This window comes from Ambystoma mexicanum, chromosome 3q (assembly GCF_040938575.1).
Source record: "Ambystoma mexicanum isolate Mex_15411 chromosome 3q, UKY_AmexF1_1, whole genome shotgun sequence".
NCBI classification, from domain to species: Eukaryota; Metazoa; Chordata; class Amphibia; order Caudata; family Ambystomatidae; genus Ambystoma; species Ambystoma mexicanum.
The window spans coordinates 455,731,641-455,751,508 of record NC_090926.1 but is presented as its reverse complement, the minus strand read 5'-3'; the positions used below and the strand labels follow the sequence as shown (position 1 = coordinate 455,751,508).

The following is a 19,868-nucleotide window of genomic DNA, read 5'->3' as shown; positions in this document are numbered from 1 at the left end:
GCCCACCGAGCAGGGTATGGGCTGGTGGCAGCTCCGTGCTGAATTGACAGGTGCCCTGCGCATCCTCCATTTTGGGATGCCCAGGTCCTGTGTTAGGAATCAGTGGATTCCTGATAGGAAACAAGATAGCCCCTGTGGCCTCTTGCTTTCTGTCACCTGTTACCTTACTTTTCCCGAAGTCCCGCGAAGCCCTGTCTCTGTCCCTTCCCCCTGACTGGCTGTTGGGTGGAAGTTCCATATATGGTGTTGTGGGAAAATCCAGGCCAGACTGGTTGGAGCCTTCCCAATGACTGTATGTTGTGGGTACACCCATGGGGTGGGACCTGGGTGAATGGAGTGTGTGACGAATACGCATTCTGTGTTGTGGGTATCTAGTGTGTGGTGGTTGACACAATGACTGAAACAAACCTGCCCGAAACTGGTATGAATGCAGTGTGTACTGCTGAATGGCAGAGTGCTTGTCCGAATCCACATTCTGTGTTGTGAGTGTCTGGATGGAGAAGAATTACCTCAATGCACTGTGAGCCGATTGGCTGCCTGACTGCCTGAATGCCCTTCTGAGTGATTGGTTGTCTGGGTGTGACACAGCAGAGTGAATGGGAGATCAACAGTATATCTGGGGGCCTCTCACTGCTAGAAACCTTTCAGAAGCTGAAGTAGAAACTGACCTTGAAGCTGATGCTTAACTTTGAAGCCCACTGGAAGAAGAAGAACTGCTGCTGATGTCCTTCACTAATCTAAAAGCTGCTGTGCCTTCCATGAACTGATCCAAGAGAGGACCTGGCTAGGAGACCTCTTCCCGAGCTGCGAGGGACCATTGTGCACCATCTGATGTTTGCCAAAGTTCCCTGGTAGACAGACCTACGAAAGGCTGCCGACCGGAGAAGGGGACCGCAGAGGAGAACGAAGAGAAGCACCGGACAGCTGTCCACTGTCGATGACCACCGTTGCCCGCCGGAGCTGCTGTGCTCTCCTAGCCTAAGACATTTTATCCAAGGACTCCCCTGCTATCCTCGTCGACTGCTTTCATCCTGCCAGAGAAAGTGAAGGCCGTCGATGACCGAGGAGAATCCGCTGCTGGGTTTCCTGCCACCCGAAGACCGCAGAGACGCCAGATGACTCGACACCCTTGCTGGGCCAAAGTTCTTCATTAACTCTTTGCAGCAAAGAACATCTGCCGCCTCAGCTTGCAGGACGTTTTTGACCGATCGTCAAGGAGCACTGCAAGACCCGAAGCTGCTGCCGCAATGACAGTGTTTACACTTTTTCCTTGTGGGATCTCAACGATCCATGGCTCCTGCTTTAAACCGCTCAAGAAGGATCCGTCGACGACCTGACGTCGAACACTGCTATTCCAGGTACATTGGAGTTGTAGAACTATTTAGAAGGAAGTAAGACTCTTTTGAACATTATAGGGACTGGGCTTGTATGATATATCTTTATTTACAGGTTGCCCAGGTGGGGGGGATCCTCATACAGAACTGTGCCCGATGGTAGGGGCTCAGTATTCTGCCAATTGTTCTAACCAACTGCTTTCCTCCTATGTCTATTGTTGGTTCTCTTTATTACCTGATTTGTGTGACATGTAAACTAAGTACAGTTGATGCCCTTTAATGAAATCTGATAGTAATTGTGGTACCACGTAGAACTGTGTATATATTTGCCATTGTAGGTTAACTGAGCACAACGTGAGTTATTGTGATTGTCTATATAATCTTGAACCTTAATTATATAAATACTGTGTTTTAACTAATACAGTGTGTGGACATTCCTTTGTGGGTGCTTGGGGGCTACACTGTACTTAAGAACCAGCCTGAATCACTTCCTGAGAGTTAGGCCTTGATTGCTCGCCCACGTTTTACCAAATAGAGAATCTTGGCTGGGGTTCTCTGTGCCTCTCCTCTACCATATAGAGAGCAGGAGTACAGAAACCCCCTCCAGTCTTTACACTGGTGGCAGGGGTGGGATGCTTATGGTTTTAAGAATCAGGGTGTAACCTTGCCACTTACAAAATATCTACACTTTATTAAATTGAGGTTTAGTTGTGTACAAGATAACTACATTACAAGCAATGGAATCTATTGCTAATGGTAAATTGACTCGGATGAGCTTAGAGGCTCTACAGCGTGCTTGTGAAGCCAGGGAATAAGACTTTGAAGATAGGTCTAGGGCTGAGCGGATAGCTGCCCTGGTGGACTACCAGACTGATTGTGAAGCTCTTGAAGGGGGGGATGTAACTAATGAGGGCCCTACCCCTGGGGGTGTTATTGAATCTGATTCTGCGAACGCCACCGCTCCTGCTGCCTCTGTTCCGACCGCCAGCAATGTTTCTTCAGGGAATTCCGTGGAACTTGAGTTATTAAGGATGAAATTAGCCTTTGAATACAAAACGTTGGAAATAGAAGCTGAGCTTATGAAAGAGGAGTTGGCACAACCAGTTATCCTTAAAGCCAGGGATCTGGAACTAAAGGATAAGGACCTTGAACTTAAAAACAAGGACACTGAATGTCAGAAAATCCAGCTAGAGAAAGCTAGAGTGGAGACTTCAGCGAAACCCGTTGCGAGTGTCAGGTCCCCAGCCATCAAGTTACTGAAAGATTTGGTTGGTGTGTATGCAGAGGATTCTGATATCCTCCAATGGATTGAAGTGTTTGAGATGCCTTGTTCAATTCATGATGTTTATAAAAGAGATTGGGCTAAGTGTTTGCTAAGCAGAGTGCCTCAGACTGAATATGACTGTATTCTGAAACTGAGTGAAGAAGGAAGGGGTCAGTATGAGTGCATGAAGTCTGCTTTGATTGCCAATTTTGGCAAGGCATCTACCCAATCCCTTAAAAGGTTCAGGGAATTTAAGAAGAGAGACAATGTGTCTTGGATTGACTGGGTAAGTGCTGCACGTATGAACATGATGGGTGGATTTGATGGTTACAAAGTGAATACGTTTGTTGAATTGTCTCACCTTTTGTTTTTTGAGCATTTTTTCGGAAGCCTGTTCACCAGACCTGCGTCAGTATGTTGCTGACCAGAACATTTTAGATCCCTTTAAGCTGGCCAGGCTGGCTGACAAGTGGGTCTTCCACTGGGTGTCCCCTAAGGACTCCAGTGGGAAGGACAAGGACAAAGAAAAGGGGACCTCTCAGAAAGTTGCGGAGACTCAGAAACAATCACAGTCGAATAAACCAAAACCTTCTTCTCCTAAAACCCAACAATCTAGTGGGGATAAGTCCTATGTGGGTGGGAGTAAGGGTAGTGGTCCACCTGCTGCAAAGCAGGCCCCCAGTGGTTCCAGTACCAAACCCCGCATTCCTGGCACTTGTTGGAACTGTGGGGCTCTGGATCACAAGAAGGGTAACTGCAAGTGTAAAGGTAAGGCACTTGGAGTCCAGGCTCTCTGCCTGATCTGCCCTTACCCCATGTCTGAGGTGGAGGCCACTGTCCCCCCCTCCTCTACAGTAATCGCATTTGGTGCTCCTGTAGAGATTTCACTAGTGTCCCTTGGGGCCTGGGACCAGTACGCAGAAGTACTGGGGACAATCCCACAGAACACCCATAGGTTTTTGAGGAGTGTCCTATTGAATGACCAGCCTTCTACTGGTTTGAGAGACACTGGGACGAGCATGACAGTGGTGGAAAGAACCCTGCTCAAGCCAGAGGACTATATAGGTGCTCCTCTGAGAACTACCAGGTTAGCTGGTGGGCCTCCCGAATTATCGCCTGTAGCCTTAGTCAACATTACGATTGGAGACAAGACAGCAAAGCTTCCTGTCCTGGTTCAGGACATCGTGCCTGCTAACATTTTGTTAGGAAATAATTTGGTGGAAATGGGGATGATCTCGATGGTCTACCCATGGCTGCTGCGGCGGTCACCCAATCACAGGTCACACCGGGTCCGTCTGCGAGTCTGGTTCCCTCGCTGATGGGGAAACCTAAGGCAAGACAAAGGAAGAGCAAGAATGCCGCCTCTGCGAAAGGGACTCCTTCTCTTCCTGCTGCTTCTGCAGGACCCACTGGGATTCATGCTCCAGACAGGTTGGATCCAGTGGTCAACCCAAACTCAACTCCTAAGGGGGAAGTGGCAGAAGACTCTCCTGTGGGAGAGGTGCTCAACCCGTAGGACCACCCCGACCTTCCATGCCTGTTGGCTGAAGGGGGACCCTCCCAGGCGGACTTCTGTAAGGGTCAGAGAGAGTGCCACTCTCTCGAGGGTCTGAGGAAACAGGCCCTTTCCCAGGCACAGGGAGAAGTGCCTGGGACCTTCTGGGTATATTGGGAGGGTGAGCTCCTTGTTAGTGAGCCCACTAAGCCTGAACTTGGTGCCCTCAAGAGGTTGGTGGTACCCCAGGATTACAGGCACTTCCTGCTGCAGTTGGCGCATGAGATGCCCTTAGCTAGTCATCTTGGTACCAAGAAGTCTAAGCATTGGCTCTCTGCCCATTTCTACTGGCCCCGGATGGGAGTAGAAGTGGAGTCCCACTGCAGGACCTGCCCAACTTGTCAGTTATCTGGCAAGACTGGAGGCAGTGTCATTGCCCCACTGAAGCCATTGCCAGTGGTTGGCACACCATTTGAGAGGGTAGGCATCGACATTGTTGGTCCCCTTGACCCTCCCACTTCAGGTGGACATCAGTTCATCCTGGGCTTGGTTGATTATGCCACCAGGTACTCTGAGGCGGTGGTTGCCAGGGCTCTCCTGGGCATTTTTACCCATGTTGGATTCCCTAAGGAGGTTGTCTCTGACAGAGGATCCAACTTCATGTCGAGTTACATGAAAACCATGTGGAAAGAGTGCGGTTAACCTACAGGTTCTCCACCTCTTACCATACAGAGCAATGGTGTGGTCGAGAGATTTAATAAAACTCTTAAGGGCATGCTAGGTGCTTTGGAGGAGCCCCTAAGGAGGAAATGGGATCTCCTCCTGCCATGCCTGCTGTTCGCTTATAGAGAGGTACCTCCAGAGGGTGTTGGTTTCAGCCCCTTTGAATTACTCTTTGGCCATCCAGTGAGGGGACCCCTTGCCTTGATCAGAGAAGGTTTGGAAGCCACCCCTCCAGGTCCTGCCAAGCAAGTGGGGAACTACGTGTTAGGCCTCAGACGGAGGATGATACAGATGATGGGTCAGGCGACAGTGAATCTCAAGGCCAGCCAGGAATTGAACAAGTACTAGCATGACCTTAAAGCATCACAAGTGGATTGGACTCCAGGACAGGAGATCCTTGTGTTGGAGCCTACCAAGCCTAGAGCCTTGGCAGATAAGTGGACTGGACCCTTCAGGACCATCTCCAAGATGGGCAAAGTCAATTATCTGGTTGACATGGGAGTCCCTGGGGTAGCCCCTCAGGTAATCCAAGTCAACAGGTCTCTTGCTAGCTTCAGAGCAAGAAGAGGATGTGAGTGAGCCCCTTCCTCATTTGCTGCATAGCAACCCTCAAGACGGCTCAGTGGAGAGAGTGCATCTCTCTCCAGATCTGACACCAGAGTAGTAGAGGGCCTGCAGGGCTTTGCTCCGGCAGTATGCCCCTCTGTTCTCGCAGACACCAGGCCTCACCACGTGGTGCAGGTTGGAAATTGACACTGGTGACAGCGTACCTGTCAAAAGTAGATGCTACAGGATTTCAGACACTGTGAAGAACCACATTAAGGCTGAGGTCGCCAAGATGTTGTATCTGGATCTTATTGAACCCTCAACCAGTCCCTGGTCCAGTCCAGTGTTCCTTGCCCCCAAGGCAAGTTCTCAGGCAGGTACCAAGGATTGAAAGTTCTGTATGGTCTACAGAGGGGTCAATGCCGTCACCAAAACTGACGTATACCCATTGGCCAGGGATGATGAGCTTGTGGATACCATAGATGCTGCCAAATTTGTGAGCACCTTTGACCTTACCTCAGGCTATTGGCAAATAGCTCTGACAGGCCATTCCAAGGAAAAGACTGCATTCTCAACACCTGAGGGACTCTACCACTTTAGAGTTATGCCTGTTGGGTTGAAATAAGCACCTGCCACCTTCTAGAGGTTAGTCAATCATCTGCTCTGTGGGCTGGAGGCCTTTTGTGTGGCCTACCTAGACGACATTGCTGTCTAAAGTTCCATCTGGGAAGAGCATTTGACTCACCTGGATAAGGTGTTTCAGGCCTTGCAAAGGGCTAACCTCACTATAAAGGCCACCAAGTGCCAAATAGCTCAGGGGAAAGTCACTTATCTTGGTCATGAGGTAGGAGGGGGTCAAGTCCAACCTCTCCCCAGTAAGGTACAGGATGTACCTGACTGGGAGACTCTCCCTCCTCAAACCCAGGTGAGAGCTTTTTTGGGCCTCACTCGGTATTACCGTAACTTCATGGTGGACTATGGAACCATAGCTGCCCCTCTGATAGCTCTGACTTTGCCCTAACAGCCAAGGAAGGTTAATTGGACTGAAGACTGTCAGAGGGCCTTTGCTGGCTTGAAAGAAAGTCCGTGTAGGGCACCTGTTTTATGTGCACCTGGCTACAGCAAACCCTTTATTGTCCAGATTGATGCCTGCGACACCGGAATTAGAGCTGTCTTTTCTCAGTTAGATGACAAAGGGAGGGAACATCCGACCATATTCCTCAGTAGGCAACTCAAAGGTAGAGAACTTAGGTGGGTTACTGTTCAAAAGGAATGTTTCAGTATAGTTTGGAGCCTTAGGCATATTAGACGCTACCTTACGGGGTCTACCTTCAAGGTCCAAACAGACCATAAGCCCCTGAAGTGGCTTATGCAGATGAAGGGTGAAAGCCCAAAACTGCTCAGGTGGTCCAATAGCCTGCAAGGGCTAGACTTCACCATTGAGCATAGACCAGGGAAGAGTCATGATAATACAGATGGCCTTTCCAGGGTATCCCTACAAAATATCCCCACCAAAAATATTGCCGTACATATGGCTGTTTGTCTCTCCATAGGCAATATTTTTTGGGGGGATCATTTGTGGGAGCGGGAGTTGTAGGGGTGTGCCCCGCACATTTTAAAATAATGCAGTGGTCGCAGGGCTCTCCCCGGAGTGTCCATGGGTCAATATCGGCACAAAAATATGGCAATATTTTTGTATCCCGATATTTGACCATCTGGATGAGGGTGTCAATCTTGTGGGAGATTAGACCACCCTAACCTCAGTCGGGGCGGGGGGGACTGTGATACTGGAAATGCATTGGAGGGACAGGGCCCCCATGTCCTTGTCCTATAGTCCTTTTATCATATATGTTCTGTGTTATCTTCTGCCCAGGAGTCCATGTGGGACTCCTGGCAGTGCAGCTCTTCCTCTTTTTAGTTTGGTGAGCAGACCCTTGGAATACCCTTATGGCACCCACGGGTGGGGGTACAACCCTGTTTTTGGGCACCTGGGTTTGACCTACAGTGCAGGGTATGGGCTGGTGGCAGATCCATGCTGAATTTGTCAGGTGCTCTGAGTATCCTCCATTTTGGGATACCCAAGCCCTGCCATTGGAATCAGTTGATTCCTGATAGAAGACAAGATGGGCCCTGTGGCCTCTTGCTTTCTATTGCCTGTTACCTTGTTTTCCCAAAGTCCTGGGAATCCCTGACACTGTCCCTTCCCCTGACTGGCTGTTGGGTGGAAGTACCATATATGGTATTGTGGGGAAGTCCAGGCCAGACTGGCTGGAGCCTTTCCAGTGACTGTATGTTGTGGGTGCATCCTTGGGGTGAGACCTGGGTGAATGGAGTGTGTGACCAGTATTCACTTCATGTTATGGGTGTCTGGGTTCTGGTATGTAACACAATGAATGAGACATCCCTGCCCAAAACTGGTATGGTTGCATTGTGGAGTGCTGAATAGCTGGGTGCTTGTCCCAATACACATTCCTTGTTGTGAGTGTCTGGAGGGAGGAGAATGACCTGAATGCACTGTGAGCCTGATTGACTACCTGCCTGCATGAATGCCCTTCTGAATGATTGGTTTCCTGAGTGTGACCCAGCAGAATGAATGAGAGACCAAAACAGTATATCTGAGGACTTCTCGCTGTTGGAAATTGTTCAGAAGCTGAAGTCGAAACTTGATGCTTACTCTTGAAGCTGCACCGGAAGAAGAAGGTTAACTGCTGTTTCCCTTCAACGCAATCTGAAAGCTGCTGTGCCTTCAAGAAACTGATCCAAGAGAGGACCTGGCTAAGAGACCTCTTCCCGAGCTACGAGGGAATATCGTGCACCAACTAACCTTCACCAAGCCTCCCTGGAAGTCAGCCTTCGAAAGACGGTCGACCGGAGACGGGGACCGCTGAGGAAACTGAAGAGAAGCACCCGGACATTCCATCCACCAACGTCGACGAGGGTTCGGAGGACCACCGTGACGGCTGGAAGCCCGTCAAAGCCATGTTGACCAGAAGCGGGGACCGGAGCCACAACGCTCCATTGCCTAAGAACACTTTGAATCAGGGACTCCCTTGCTCATCACTGACGATCGCTTTGTCACGCCGGAGAAAGTCACGGTTGCCGATGAACCAAGGAGAATCAGCCGGTGGGTTTTCCCGCCACCTGAAGACCACAAATACGCCAACGACCTGACCCGACGCGCTTGGTGGGCCAAAGTTCTTCATTGACTCTTTGCAGAAATGAACTATCATTGTCGAGGTGCATCGCACGCCTCGTCTTCGTAGGACGTCCATGACCGATCGTCGACTATCACCGCCAGGACCGAAGCTGCTGGCTCAACGCTATCGAACCTTTCATCGAGGACTCTTGATGCCAAGTTCATCTTCTTTGAAGACTATCGACGATCCGTGGCTCCTGCCTTAAAGGGGGTCGCTCAAGAAAGGATATGTTGACGACACATCAAAGAAATATGCTATACCAGGTACATTGGGGTGGTACAACAGCCATAGAAGGAAATAAGACTCTGCTAAGACAATATATGGACTGGGCTTGTTTATTATCTTATTTACAGGTTGCCCAGGTGGGGGGATCCTCACACAGAACTGTGTCTAGGTAAACGGGGGCCAGTATTCTGCCAATTGTTTAACCAACTTGTTTTCCTCCTCAAGTCTATTGTTGGTTCACTTTATTAATTGATTTGTATGTCATTTGAAGCTGCCTACAGTTGGTGCATTTTAATGGAATCAAAGGAGTAATTATGGTACCACATAGAGACTGTGTATATTTATCATTATAGAATTGCCTGAGCACAAAGTGTGTTATTGTATGCGTACATAATCAAAGCCTTATTTATATAAAGAACTGTGATATCACCAACATAGTGTGTGGCCATTCCTTTGTGGGTGCTTGGGGACTCCACTGTACTTAGGAACCAGCCTGCATTACCTCCTGAGAGCTTTAGCCTTGATTGCTCGCCCAAGCTACCAAATAGAGAACCTTGGCTAGGGCGTTCTGTGCTTCTGCTCTGCCATATAGAGAGCAGGAGTAGATACTCAAAGACCTTTGACTGTACAGAGGATTTTACTAGACCCCTGTCTAACCCCTTTGACCCTCTTCTCGCCTTTCCCAACACCTTCTAGTACTAGTAGTTTCACCAATTGGGTAATCAAGGAGAGTTTCTCAAGTGAGCACCCACGTGGTGCCTGGAACATCTGCAGCTGGCTTTCCCCTTTCGCACCAACAGTTCTTTATGCATTCAGCAATCAGCTGTTTGCTACTTTTGTTCAACACAGTTCGGTTTATTTCTCGATCCTCCCCTCGAGTCACTGGCTGTGATGAACTGCTTGGTTTTGTGCATATCAGGAGTGAAGGCTGGTAGAACGGTAGCAGGCGTCTCCCTCTGTCCTGCTTATCAGCATAGGCACGCTCTGTGTACCGTTGACATCTGCTGCAACACACTTGGGCTATTGTTTGTAGTCTTACAATTCTTTCCACAGAGGTTTCACAGGCCTTAGTCGGAAAGGGCAAGGTCGCTTCTCTCCTGTCACCCTTTTGATTCATGCCTTCTTTCTCCTCCTCTTGAACTGCTGTGTCTGTATAGCTGTCTCGTCATGCGGTCTGCCTTGCTCATCCTGTGCTCTCGTGCTCCACCTTTCATCCCTGTGGGGAAGGCAAAGGGCGGTCAGGTGTTTGTGATTCTGGTCAATTGCCACACTTTGTCTGACCCTTGTATTGGGGCATTTCAGGTAACCAGCTCTGGTGTTAGTCCATTTTCTTTCGTATTGTGTGAAAGTGTATGCATTGGAAAGTGGGGAGGGCAGTGTTTTGGAATATTCTACGTGGAAGGATGGGGAAAAGGTGTTGAAAGAAGGGGGATACCATTTCTCAACAGTGGGTGTCCCACTCCCACCGCCTGATGATCCCCCATCCAGGTGATCCTCCCGCACTGGTCCACCCCTAACAACTGGATCCCATAGCGATGGCCGTGTCCTGGCCACCTGGATGACAGATCGCCGGGGACTAGTCAGGGAGACACTGTCAGGTTTCTCACACTCAGCACTGAAGACTGGAGGGACACTGCTGGCTGAATTCCAGTAAGCCTCTGAAAATCCTGTGATGCTAGGACCAGTGTTTGCATTGGTAGTGACCCCTGCCCTGACCTCTTTCTAGCATGGGTTTTCATACTCACATGTCCAGATCTGCTCCTGTCAAACCTGTACCTACCATTGTTCTTCTGAAACATGACCTAAACTTTTCCTGAACCCAATCCCATTATCCGTGCTACACTGGACGTGTTACAGGATACTGTAACCATGTCTCTACTTGAACACAGGGATCCTGATAAGGAGGTTTGCTAGATAGTCCATTATTTTCCAAACAGCACAATTACATGGTCCCCTATGCTGCCCATAAGGTATTGGAAAGGGGGTTGGAATGTCAGGGCAATCAATGACTCTGCCAGATATTTGAAAACATGCATATCCAGGTTGGCCTTGATGAAGGGGAACGTAAGGGGCATTACATATGTACCAAAAACGTTTCACAGCAGTGGTGTGCATTTATACGATGTTGGATGTTGACACATTCCATTGAAGAGATTGTGTCATTTGTGAAAGACCATGGCGTACCGAACCATGCAGCTGTAAGTGGTATGTGATTGCGCTGGTGCCTCTGGTGAGGTCTTCAAACCATATAGCGTTTCTTTAGAATATGGACACCTGGTATTTATTTGACTCATACAATGATCTTTAATTTTATCATCAATTGTGCATCATGCATCCTTGCCTCTGGTTTGTGGACCAAGGTCTGATGGTGGTTGGTCAGGTGTATGATTCTGTTTTTCAACCGGCTGCCACCAATTTCGAAGACCTGTATAGGTGAAGAAAATTCAGAGGGATCCCAATCGTTCCTGATAATTAATCCTTTGCACCCCATCGAGTAGAGCATTTTGCACCTTAGAAATATGAGCTGGCTTATATATTATATGTGATTGGTGAAGACTGTTATTGAACTGAAGTACAACGGATTCTTCTTCCAGGCTTGACTGTGTTCTGTTCTCCCACTTGAGAGTGGACGAGTTGCAGGGATGGCAGAGTTGAGAGCTATGCAATTGCGGCTAATATAATTTACTGAAAACAGTACATTTTAAGTTCCCACAAGTAAGAGAACAGAACACAGTCAAGCCTAGAAGAAGGCCTTGTGGTCGAAACACGTGTTGGCTGTTTTCACTTTCATTAAAATATTCCATTCATCTAAACTTAACGTGTATGCGCTGTGTGGTTGTGAATCAGTTGTACTTAAATTCCTTGTTGGTTTCCCTGGGCATAGGATCCAAATCATCACAACCACCCGCTGCATCTTCATTAGAGAAACAACCAATTCTCAACCTTCAATTAGAGGGTTAATATTTACACAGCTCAGGTTATAGCATTAACAAGCGCTTTGGGGTTCCAGTCTTATGCCATACAATTATTGCTCTTATTGAACAGCTCACCGCACAAGCCAGATCTGTGCGATTTCTGGTTGCGTGCTGTTTTCAGGCATTAGAATCGTTTTGATTGTTGTTTCAATTCGAATAATGTGTTTTTGTATGTTTTGCGAAAAAAAAATTTAGGACTCAATGTGTGAAGAAATGCGCCCAAAAATGTTTCCCTCTGAGAGATTTGTGTTGCTTTCTTGTGACCCACCCTGTCAACTGTCCTAGCTAAGATGCAATAGCCTACTGAGGAATTTTGGCACTCTGGTGATTAGGTGAGTGGGTCGATGGGAGTAGAGTGTGAAACCCTTGGGCGTGGTGTAATGATGGGCCCTGCATCCAGTGTGGGTTATCGTCATGCAGCGTGCATTATGGGGTGGAGAGGTGGGTATCGCCCGTTGTTTGGGGCTGCAGCAAAGGGTTGTGAGCACCATTTATATTGGTCAGTCTCACACTCTGACTCATTGTTTCCCAGCACCAGTTCATGCTCATGTCCCTCCGTTGGGGAGCATCATCCTCTTCTCTCCCACCCTCTCATCCCTTGGTTTTAGATTTGGGGTTTGGGTTCTTAAGTTCACATAGAGTATGTTCCCCAAAGGGCCACCTTGTTATTCTTTGGTTCACGCCAAAATCTTTAATTTTATCATCAATTTTGCTTCCTGCATTTCTGTCTCTAGCTTGTGGATCAAGAATTGATGGTAATTGTAATTGGTTATTTATAACACGCTTAATACCCAGAGGTTTCTATGCACGGACCCGGGGATCGAACCTGTGTTTCTGTGCATCGTCTTGCTTCCAAGACAAGCGCATTCCCCCTGAGCTATCCTCCTGAGACAGGTGGACATGGTGGCTGCGTAGCTGTCCTCTATTGGCACCCATCCAACCAACACCAATCTAGTAAGCCTATAAAGGTATGGAGGCTAATTCACAGGGATGCTAATTATTCCTGATTTGTTACATGTTGTTAATGAAGACTTATAATGCACTGCTCACTAGACGAACCTGTGCAGTTTCTGTTTTTCCATTTTATTTCAAGTTGTACTATGTAAGCACAGGAATTATAATGTTTTTTTTACTAATGTTTAATTTTCAGTCTGAATTTTACCTTGTCAGAACTGCTTTTTTCTGACACGCTCTATAAATAAATGTTGCCAAAAGTACTTGAACCTTTGAGGGTTTTTGGTTAATTTTCTTGTGATCTGTCATTTTGGCACCCGTCCTGTCTGTAGGTTTTAAAAAGATATTGGCTTAGAGGGAGTCCCCTCTTTTACTGAGGGTTTGGGCTATCTTTCTCATTTGCCATTCAATCTTGTGATGAATCTGGACAATTTGTCCCTTCTCCCTAGAGGGGAGCCACCCCCTGTGAGGCTAGAAGTGAGTCTGCAATGCAAGATCCTCGCTAGGGGTCTGGGCAAGTGGGACCTCAATGGGAGTGATTTCCTTCTTGGGGTCAAGGACTCCTATTTCAGAATGGAACTCCCAGTCCAAACCACATTGTGTGCATGTATGAATATGGAAAAGACTCGTATATCTCCAGCAAACAAAGTATTTTACTAAGATCCATCTTTACGTCTCTTGGCTGCAGGTAATGCCGAACACAACCTGAATGCTCTGGTCAACAAAGAAGGACACTGTTCATATAGTTTCTGTGACGTGTATAAGAAGAGGACGGATTGTAAAGCAAAGAGAGACTCCTACGGAGGCAGTGGGCAAGCTACACAGAGGTGAGCCTACACAGTATGGACGTCCTGGAGGGGTGGAGCCAGCTGGGCAACGGACCCAGTGGAAGCAAAGGGGGTGAGTGAAACGCTAAAACAGCAACTACGGGTTGGCATTCTATCTGACCTAGAAGCCCAGATAGGAACAGAAACAGAAAAACACCTGTCTCATCTTGTGGCTTGACCATGCAGGACCTTTTTTGGCAGACCAGACCAGACCAGACCGGATGAAAGAACCCGGATCCCCAAGCTCTGCGCACATTGGACCGTAACTACAGAGAAACGTAACCATAGGGAAAGTCGATGAGGTTTCGGGAGCCACAGAACCCCGACGGAAGACATACCACTACACAAGAAATGAACATTGTCAATAATGGCTGGGCAACAAATGTAGGTTAAGAGAGCCTGAGAAATCCAAGTGTGCAAATACTGAATAAAAGGAAGAGGGAAAGTAATTCGAACATTGTGAAAAATCACTGGAAAAGCTGTTCAGGTTACGGGAGCCTCAGAAACCCGAGAGTAAAAACACCCTATGGAAAGGGGACTGAGAAAAGCACTAACACTATGAATAACTGTTGGAAACAGCTCTTCAGGGTACGGGAGTATAATAACCCTGAGTATGCAACTAACACATGAAAGGGGGAAAAAGGCGCTATGAATAATTGAATTAAGGCTAAGAAAGCCAGAAGGATTTCAAACTTCGAACAACCACGGCAGACCAACACCCTATCCAAAATAACTTGTGTGAAAGAAAAGAAGCTGTCTGAGGACTACACGACTTTGTCAAGTCCCAGTGCCTAGAAGGAAGAAAGGATGTGTGATCCCAAACAATCCTGCAGGAATGGAATTGTTTGCATCAAGAAACAGTTTTCTTATTTAAAGGAGACACTGAAAAGCTTAATTTGGTACCAAGGCTGCATAGAATAGCCTGCTAAGAAAAAATAACTTTGTAAGACTGAAACCAAGTCACATATAAACTGGGCCAGGCAGAAGCCTCCCCTTTCCCTCCATTTAGTTAGATGTTTTCTATAGTGGCCGGGCCTGTTAGCTGGATAGGATTTGGACTAAAGAGCTTTAATTTGGACTTTAGCATCACCCTTAGTTTTTATTTGTTAGGAAGGGAACTTCCCTCATTGAAATAGGGCAAGTTAGGTGTTTGATTCTTTTCCCTTTAATAAAACCCTTGAAACATGACACGCAATCGTCCAAGTGCTTCTTCCTGTTCACCACACTCTATAACTGGAAAAGCGGAAAACAAAAAGAAAGCAGAATGAAAATGGATGCATTATGATTGTGTGAGTGGTGTCAAAATGTAAGTTGATTTGGTATCAGTGATATCTTAATGCGAACACAAGTAGATTACTCACTGTAGTCGTGAGTTAGCGAGTAGGACAGGAACGAACTACTGACTGCCCTCACAACTAAGACCTTGTGGGATCATGGCACACTCTGGCAAATGCATTTGTGCCATTGTGAGATTTGGTGCAATGTGCCCTTTATTCAAATGAATACCTGTGGCGGTGTGGTTCTTGTTTACTCTTAATGTAGACCCAGGCCTTACCTGATTGCCATAGCCTTCTCACTGTGAGTCGTGTCCTCTATCATCTGTTCCTCTCTGCCTGATGCCCTCCACTGATGCCAGGCTCGGACCTGCCCACAGGGCAACAGGGCAAAGTCTGAATGGCCAGCACAACATTCTAGTGTGGGCACATTTCTTTGGCCAAAGTAGGCCAGTTCGACGAGTTGCTGCCCTAGTTTTAGCGAAAGCTAGTAACCAAATATGCTTTCAAATGCACTATTTGCATTACATTTTAGCCAACAAAAAAACATTGAGTAGTACTCAAACTGTCTGGCCGGAAAATAATGAATTCCAATTTGTGATCGTGGGCCACGTTTTCATTGGTGCCTGGGACAATTTTACATCCCAGTCCCACTCTGACTGACAGCACTCTGTACACCCATCTCTGCCAGCATGTCTACCCCTTAGCTCCTCTCATTTGCCCATCCTTCTGGCTTCACTGCCAGGCTACCACACTCCCACACACCAGAGCCTCCCACCACCCTGTATGCCGACATCTGCTCCACCTTCGCCCATCCTTTCTGTCTGCTCCAAGGGAATTTATACATAAATGAACGGATTGACAGAGAGGGGCTGTGTGGAAGAACCCCCAGGTGTGTGTTGGATTTCCAGATCATTATGGAGAACATAATGAAAGCTCTTGCTGTCGAAGTCGAGGTCCAGGCTATCAACGATAATGCCCCCACTTTCATAATTGATGAAATAGTGTTACAAATAATTGAGAAATAAAACCCGGAACGTGGTTTGTTCTTCCCGACGCTCATGATGCTGAACCCCTTAAGGCCCTTTTAAATGAGGCAGTGCATTGTTTGACGGAGGGTGGTGCAGAATAGCTCTTACACCAAATAATAAGACTGACTCAGGAAGTTGGAAAAGTATTCTGTTTTAATCTCAATTATCTAAAACAGGGAGTACAACGGACGTCAACGGATGTCGCACAGCATAATCTCGAAGCATTTCATAAAAAAGCATACTTATATAGCAAAAATGCGTCATTGATGATACATTACTATGTGGCAAACTAAGAAAACCTACTTGGGATTGTGATTGGACTAAGGGGAATATCTAGGTATACTTTCTATAAGGGATTGGATTGTGATTGGATCTCTACAGTCAGGTGGACAACTTATGCCCACCCCTATTGCAAGTAATGTTCAACATCTGTTAGGCACACGGTACGTCATTGGCTCTCAAACTCTAGGGCTCTTCGTTACACAGACCCTCTATAATTGGTTGGCACGCTTGTACCCTTCTAGAATATTCGAATCGCTAGCAGCACGCAAGCTGGTACCCGAGGTGTCAGTGGGTGGACTTGACCATGCCTTCCCACCCAATTAGCCCAACATCTATCACCACTCATGCCTTCTACCATTGCAAAGTATCACTGCTCCTGAGAATAGAGTATGAGCACATTCTTATCTTCATGTCTTGGTGCTGCTTGCCCAGTTTCTATTTCCATCTAGCCCATATGACAGGAGACCATGAATCGGCTCCTTTCTCGTATTTAATAATATTAAATGAATAAAACTTGGCACTCATGGTTTCTTTCCTTTGCACCTTAACAGGGGCTCGTCTCGCTTCTCACATTCTCTGTACCTTCAAAGATAGATAAACAGTTCTTGGCTGCCCCAACCCTTGACACTAGGCCAGACAGCCTTCTCAATCCTTCCTCGATCTTCAGCTGTTTTCTCTGCTGTGCCACACTTTCAGCCCTTCTCTTCACGGGTTCTGACTTACTAAATTTGCGACATCGAATATCCAGATTCTGTATACATATATTGGCGGCACTGCCTGCAGTCTATTCACTACGTATAGCCGGCCTTTATGATTACTTAGTCTACTTGTGTTACAGCATCTGTACAGCTATAATAGGGCTTGTATTTTCTGCAGTGCTCTTCACACGCGCAATCTTCATTCCGCACATAAGGTTACTCAATTCTTTATTTCGTTATCAGATTCTATGCAGCCTATATATTCTTTTCTTTGGTCTCTCCTCTCAGTGCGTCATTCTTCACTTTGTTTGACGCCACCAATCTTCTCTTTTATTCATCTTCATATTGCTTCTGGGATTTCCTCCAGAAGACTGTCAGTTCTCTGAGGATACATCAAATAGGGTTTTCTCAATCGATACCTTGTCACAAAGGCTTTTCGAGAAATAGGCATCATTACTGCCGTTGTGCATGTCGCGATTTGCGGCTTCCAACATATAGGCAAATTGTTGGCGGGACTTCCAGTAGAGGCATTCGGCTCCTCCTCTACACTGCGGATGTGGGAAATAACTCTCTCAGGAGCTACAACCTCAGTCCTAACAAGCATTTCACCCTGGATATTAACATGGGAGACGATGGGGTGAAATATGCTGAACTGGTCTTGGAGAAATCTCTGGACCGGGAAGAACAGACTGTGCACCAACTGATCCTCACAGCTGCGGATGGAGGGGACCCGGCGGTCAGATCATCACAGTTCACATCCAGGTCAATATTCTTGATGCCAATGACAGCACTCCTATTTTCAACCAGTCTGTTTCTAAAGTTAGTCTGTTGGAAAACACCAAAAGGCACAGTGCTGGCTACCATAAGTGCAACTGACCTGGACCAAGGACCATATTCCGAAATTGCATATTCATTTAACAAAATTGCCAAAATTGACCTTAGAATGTTTCAGCTGGATTCCCAAACAGGAGAAATATCTCTGATTGTAATGTTGTACTTCACGGAATGTGAATTGTATTAATTTGAAATTCAAGCTGCTGATGGCGGATGTTTTTCGCTTTGCAAAGTCGTGTTCAAGGTTGGTAATTTAAATGATAATATCCCAGATATAGTTATTTCCTCTGAGAGCAAGGAAGTTGCAGAAAGCAGCCCACCTGGTACAGCCATTGCTCTCTTGCAGATCTATGATGGTGATGCAGGAGAACCTGTGGAGGTTTCCTCTTTCATGCCTCCCCACCTCCTGTTACAACTGAAGCGTTCATTCGGAGGTTATTACAGTGTCATGGGCGGATAGCTCAGGGGCAACGTGCTCGAGTTGGAAGCAAGATGACATGGAGCACCAGAGGTTCGATCCCCGGGTCCGCGGTTAGAAACCTCTGGGTATTAAGAGCGTTATAAATAACCTATCATATCATATCGTGACACTTGGCATCCTAGTCAAGTAGCAGATATCAGAATATAACATAACAATTATTGCCAAAGGTAAGGGGACTCCTCCACTCTCTAACACTAAAACCATCAGGCTGCTGCTATTAGATGAAAATGACAACCCACCAGTGTTTGACCAGGTGTCATACACAGCCTTCATATCGGAAAATACCCCCCCCCTCCCCCCTAGAACCCATTTTTTAGGGACAGGGCAATAGACCTTGACTCGAATTTAAATGGCAACATCAGGTACTCTGTTGTCGAAGGAAACATTGGAGAGGTACCTCTGTCTGGCTGTGTCTCCATTAACTCGGACTCTGGTGTCATCTATGCACTTTGCTCTTTTGATTTTTAAGAATTCAGAGAGTTTCAAATCCAAGTAATGGCTCAAGATGGTGGATCGCCAAAGTAATGTGACTGTTCCATTTGTAAAACTGGATGACAATGATAACACTCCTAAAATACAGTACCCACGACCTAATGATAACACTCCTAAAATACAGTACCCACGACCTACCACAGATGGCTCACCTGGAGCCGAGATTGCTCTTCGTTCCTCTGATCCAGGATACCTGATAACTAAGGTTGTGGCTGTTGCAGAATTCCCTGCTCTCCTACCAGCTGCTGAGGGCCATAGAGCAGGGACTTGTTGCTGTGGGCTTTTACAGTGGAGAAATCAGGACATCCCGCCCCATCATGGACAAGGATGTCACAAAGTACACTCTGGAGGTCATAGCGCTCAACGTTTGGTCCCCCTATGGGGCTTGAAAACACCATATTTTTCTTTTGGCGGGTGAAAGCCCATTCATTTACATGGACAGGTAGGAAGCTTGGCGGGTGAGAGAGATGCTTTCTGGGCGGGTGACACCTGCCAAAAGCGTGTGAGTTGAGAGGTATGGGTGGTGTTAGTGAAAGATAATGGAAAGCCTTCTCGCTCTTCCAGTGTAACTCTCATCATCATTTTGGCAGACAGCCTCCCAGAAGAGTAAGACGATTTAGCCAGCCCCTCCTCTACACCGGAAGTTGAATCAGAGGTTACCTTGTATTTGGTGATTGCTGTTGCAGTTGTTTCCTTTCTGTTTCTGCTCTTCATCATTCTTCCTCTGGCCCTCAGGCTTCTTGGGTGGAGAAAATCTCAGCAACTTAAGTCCTCTGGTGGTACCTTCAACGGCCGTCCAACCTCTGCGTTTGTGGGAATTGACGGGGTCAGATCTTTTCTCCAGGTGTATGCAGGGGATCTGTATTTAACCTCAGATTCCAGAACAACCCAGTTTAAGTAAGTTCCCCAGTTCTGCAAACACACACAGGTTTCAGCCTACCCAGAATCCTGAAAATCAAGATTCCTCCCTTGTTGAAGAATTTTTATTTTTATTTGGGGAAAGACAAGCAAGCTTTTCTTCAGGTAAGGCGTTTATTTTACATTTTTTTGTGTTTGTTTTAATTGTATGCGTTTGGTTTTTCTTCGAGGTAGGTTACTTTGTTGAAATTACTTTGAATTACTTTGCGGGGAAGTAATTCTATAGATATATTTATGAGTTAGGGAGTGCAGGGTGGATTGGGAGGGATAAGGGATAGTGGTGGTAGTGAAGAAGGGAAATGGGGGAAAAACCCCATT

At 46.9% G+C, this 19,868-nt stretch overlaps 1 pseudogene; it reads left to right on the top strand.

The window, feature by feature from the left end:
- The first annotated feature begins 2,365 nt into the window (after positions 1 to 2,365).
- On the top strand, positions 2,366 to 19,533 carry LOC138447987 (protocadherin gamma-A5-like; annotated as a pseudogene).
- The last annotated feature ends 335 nt before the right edge of the window (positions 19,534 to 19,868 follow it).